Raw genomic sequence first — 5,000 nt, 5'->3', positions numbered from 1 at the left:
AGGGTTTTACACACACACACACACACACACACACACACACACACACAGAGATACACATTTTTGGATATATTTTTTTCTCCCTGTTTCTTCTTTTTATTGAAATTTATATGTCTTTTATCTCCTATTCCTCGCTTTTACTCGTCATTATGCCTCCTCTCATCTTCTTTATTCGTTTTTCTTATCTTCTTACTCCTCTTCGTATTTTGCATCATCAGTTTTTTTTTTTTTCATTTCAATTTTCTTGATTTTACTTTCCCGCTCTTTCCCTCTATTTCTTTTCATTTTATTCTGTCTCTCTGTCTTTCGTTTTTCGTCTGTTATTTATTTTCATCCCTCAAAAATTTCCCCTCAATTCTTGTTTTCCCACTATCTCGCTTTAATTTCTCCTTCACTTTATCAACGTGTATTTCATTTTTCCCTTCATTTCTTTAACCTTCTTCATTTCATATAATTTTTCACCTTGATCTCCCTCTCCCTCTCTCCCTCCACTCTCCCTCTCTCTGATTTATTTACTCTCCTTATATTATCGTTGTTATTTCCTTCTCTCCAGGTATTATCAGTTCACTAATTACCTTGAAAGATTAACCTGTGAAATTATGTGCGAGCAGATTAGAGGAGGAAATATTAGAGGAGGTAATTCTCTCGGCTATTTGATGGAGTGCAAGAGAGAGAGAGAGAGAGAGAGAGAGAGACTTGCTTGAATCTACCTTATCTTACCTTCAGTCAAATTTCATCAAGCGGGATTCAGTTCTGTTATGTTTGGTCCTGATAATGAAGGTGATCTGTGAATTAACTCTGCCCGCCTGCCCGCTTGCCCGCCTGCCTGCCTGCCCTGCCTACCTACCTGCCCGCTCGCCTGCCTGCCTGCCTGCCCGCTCGCCTGCCTGCCTGCCCGCCCGCTCGTCAGGCTGAACATCTGAGAGAGTTGGTAAAGAAAATGTTCCCAAAGTGTGAGGTTGCCCAGAAAATGTCTATGAAAAAGACAAAAGCATCGACAAGAAGTTCCCTGCTTTGAATGGAAACCATCAAAAGATCTCATAAGTGACATGAAAAATGGCAAAATTCGTCAGCGATATGGGACCAAGTGTAGCAGCAGCCAACAGGCAACGCTGTATCCTGCTGATGACACGGAGGTTGCCAGTGGTAGCGAGGAAGGAACACAAGTTTATGTACAATAATATTCTGCTGTATGAAAGGTGAGTTAAAGAAGCTACATTTGTGTTCTCATGTTCATGTAAGAAAAATTATTTTCATGTACCTTGGATATTTTAAGTCGATCTTGGAGATTTTGAATGAGATGTCTTGGATATTTCTGTTTTGTCCAGTGGCAACACTGGTGACAGGTGGCGCTGGGGAGTTACCACGGCGAGCGGCTGGCTGGCTGCAGTGTTTTGGTCAGCACTGGTCAATCTTGCCCTACACGCTCTATTAACCAGTGTTTCCGTCTTCCCGACACCTTCCTGCACCAAGCACCGTCAAGCATCACCAGAGAGGCACGAGTACGTAAGGTGTGTGGGTGGGTGTTGGATCAGTGACAAGTGGCGCTGGGGAGTTACCACGGCGAGCGGCTGGCTGGCTGCAGTGTTTTGGTCAGCACTGGTCAATCTTGCCCTACACGCTCTATTAACCAGTGTTTCCGTCTTCCCGACATCCTTCTTCCTGCACCAAGCACCGTCAAGCATCACCAGAGAGGCACGAGTACGTAAGGTGAGTCCAGCGGGGCCAGTCTCTCCTCAGTCAGCCTTACTGCCTTCACAACAACCCTAATCCTCCCTGTAGTGTCTTGTATTCGTTTATTTAGGATTCATTATTCGTTATTTAGTTTTTTTAGGGGTTAATTATTTATATTTAGGTTTTGTTTACGTCTGAGTCTGGAAAGAGTTGGAAATTTTATTCAAATATTTAATGTTCGCCAATATGTAAACAAGCCGTCAGCTGTGTTATTAGCCATTATTTGCCTCGTCTCTCACTCATTGTAAGCCTAACATATCACAAGATGGATCCACATGTCTAGCCTTCATATCCGCTGGTCAGATATATCCGTCATTGCCTGGTTTTGGTGTTATATAGGAATAAATAAGGCAACATGGCCGCCGGCTCCCCCACTGAGGTCGCCCCCGATGGCCGCCATGATGGACTGGCACCTGTTCCGGCTTGTTGGTTCCAATATTTTTTTACATTTTTCTGAATTAATTTATTTGGCTTGTATAGTAAGATTTTATGGTTTCTAAAAATATTTCGTTGCTTTTGAAGTGTTTTTCTTGCTTCAGTTAAGTAAATGTGCTGAATTTGGTGTTGTTTTTTATGTAAATAAGGGGCAGTTTGTACGGTGAAATTTACCCAGCCTGGTTTTTGGCTTTTTTATTTGAGGCTTTAATGAAGATTTTATTGCTTCAAAAAATCGTTTATGATTTTTAAAGTATGTTGCGTTCCTATTGAGTTAAGTATGTGGAATTTGAATAGGCTTTTTGTCCCGTTGAAAGTGGTGTTTTTTGTCATTTTTTAGCTTCTTTATTTTTTTATTGTAGCTTGTAACTAAGTGTGCATTATTTTAAAAAATAGTTCAGATTTTTTAAAATGTTTTTTTACCAGTGTAAAGTGGAATAGGTGGACTTTTCAATGTTTTTAATGGTGTCAAAATTTCCAACACTTTTTCCATATTTCACATAATATTTCTTTATAACTACTGAGACTGGAGGTGTTTTGATATTGTGAATATTAATTCAAGTAATTGTCAAGTCAGAATATATAATGCATTCGAGCCTAGCTTCATGTTTTCTATGGGTCAATTTCAAAATGAAGTACGTTACGTACGTATGGCAGCGGGGCGCCGGCACCTCGCCTGTGACGTCATCAAGGATTCGGGACTCGGTCTGCTCCAGTGTCTCCTCAATATTTACCGTAATTTCCAGTGTTTTCCAAGTGTTTCCAGCTGTTTCTAAAGTCAGGCGTGTAGATAGTTGTAGTAGAAGGAAGAAAATAAGAGAAATGAAAGAGGAGAAGGAAAAAATAAGAAGAAATGGAGGAGGAGGCAAAACAGGTAAACAATATTTAGCGCTTAGTTTCCCTTGCTGCGCTGCAGTTCTCTAATATTTGGTGTGTTTTGTGTGTTTTACGTGTTTAGGATGTATGTAAGAATATTGTGGGGTGTTTAGAGTGTGTTTTGGTGGTGTTCAGGTGTGTTTTGGGTGTATATTTTCTGTTATCATTGTGTTTTGGGTGAATTTTGGGTGTTTTAAATGTGGTTTAGGATGTTTTTAGTTATATTGTAAGTGGTTTGAGTCGTGTGGGGTGTTTTGAGTATATTGTGGGATGTTTTTGTGTGTTATGGGTGTGTTTGGGGGTATATTGAGATGTAGTGAGTTTGTTTTGGGTTTATTTTCTGTTTTAAGTGTTTTGGTGAGTTTGGGTGTGTGTGTCGGGTCTTTTGAGGTGTATTTGATTGTGTGCAAGTGTGTTTGTGGCGTGTTTGTGGTGTTGAGTGGTGCTTTAAGTGTGTTTTGGATGTTTTGATGTGTTTTGGGTGTGTTTGATGAGTTTTGGGGTGTTGTAGTGTATTTTGGGTGTTTTAAATCTTTTGAGTGTGTTTGGATGAGTTTTAGGTATATTGGGGTGCTTTGAGTGTGTTTTGGATAAATTTAGCGTGGTTGGGGTGGGTTATTTGGATATTTTCAGATGTTATGGGGTGTTTTGAGTGAATATTCAATATTTGGTTGTGTTTAGGTGAGTGTAGTAGGTATTTTGGGGTGTTGTGATGTGTTTTGGTTGTGTTTTGGATGTTTTGAGTGTATTTTGAGTGTGTTTTGGTAAGTTTTGTTGCATGTAGGGATGTTGAGTGTTATATATATATATATATATATATATATATATTATATATATATATATATACTATATATATATATTATATATATATATATACTATATATATATATATATATATATATATAATGGGAAGGCAATGAGAAGAGGGACAAAAGAACATGGGATGCACTGCCTGCGTTCATACCGGGATCTGATGTCAGTTCTTGTTGAAGGCCAGAATGCATATTCCTGAAGTCTGGAAGGAGTCGTCCGCCAGCCTGTATGGACACTAGGCTGTAGCTCCAAAACTAACTGTAGGATTCTCTCTAAAATAGTCTCATTGAGATTCTCGCACAAAATTACCTATACGTAACTTAATCTAACCTAACCTAACCGCTACAAGAGTAAATGGGCCGAAACTTTACCAGACTTCGGGAATATGCCTCCAGAGGGATACGGGTTAAGGTTGCTTCACACACATCAGTGCCGTATTCGTTCTGTGCTGTTCAGTGCTTCAGTGTCAGTAAAAAAAAAAAAAATCATCATTTTGGAATTCAGCGGAAGCATTTTACACACATCCGGCGAAGTACTGTGTTTTGACTGAAGTGATTGTTACGTCTCCGTTCCGTGAAAATACCAGTTGTCACTGGTATTTTAAAAATTTTCATGGATGTCGGACAAGTGTTTGAAATAAAATAGAAGAAATTGAAATGGTGATAAATTCTCTTTTTAATTGATGTAATTAATCACATTGTACATTATACTTACCAGAACACACCACATCACACCACACCACATCATAACACACCACACCATACCACACCACACCACACATCACTGAGCAAGTGTCATCAAACAGTTTTTGGACATTCTTAAGTACTGGAAAATTTTTGTTTCATCATTAATTAATTCCTCGTACAGAGTAGCAAAATCTCCTTCAGTTTCTCTTTTCCTTCCACGTTTCATGTACCCACTTTCTTTCTTTATTTTTTGTTAAGCAAGCATCTTGCTCTTCATCAAGAATTATGACAATCATAGCCAACTCCACGTCTGAAAGGATATGTGTGCATAGACGTCACGAAAGCGACATGGATATGGATATCACTGACACTATACGATACTAATACGGCACTGATAGGTGTGAAACCACCTTTGAGTGTACTATTCAGATAGTGTACCCACTATCTGCCAATTTCACT

General features: G+C 39.1%; 1 protein-coding gene across 1 annotated transcript in view; it reads left to right on the top strand.

Moving 5' to 3' along the window:
* The first annotated feature begins 1,657 nt into the window (after positions 1-1,657).
* The window catches only part of LOC135115980 (uncharacterized), a 6,889-nt gene continuing 3,546 nt past the window's right edge, over positions 1,658-5,000 (top strand). The window contains exon 1 of the mRNA XM_064033169.1: positions 1,658-1,707. The gene's annotated coding sequence lies outside the window, so the exon portion shown is untranslated. The remainder of the gene's footprint in view (positions 1,708-5,000) is intronic.

This window comes from Scylla paramamosain, chromosome 30, assembly GCF_035594125.1.
Source record: "Scylla paramamosain isolate STU-SP2022 chromosome 30, ASM3559412v1, whole genome shotgun sequence".
Taxonomy (NCBI): domain Eukaryota; kingdom Metazoa; phylum Arthropoda; class Malacostraca; order Decapoda; family Portunidae; genus Scylla; species Scylla paramamosain.
Note: the sequence above shows the minus strand (reverse complement) of the source record. Positions and strands in the feature narration are given on the sequence as shown.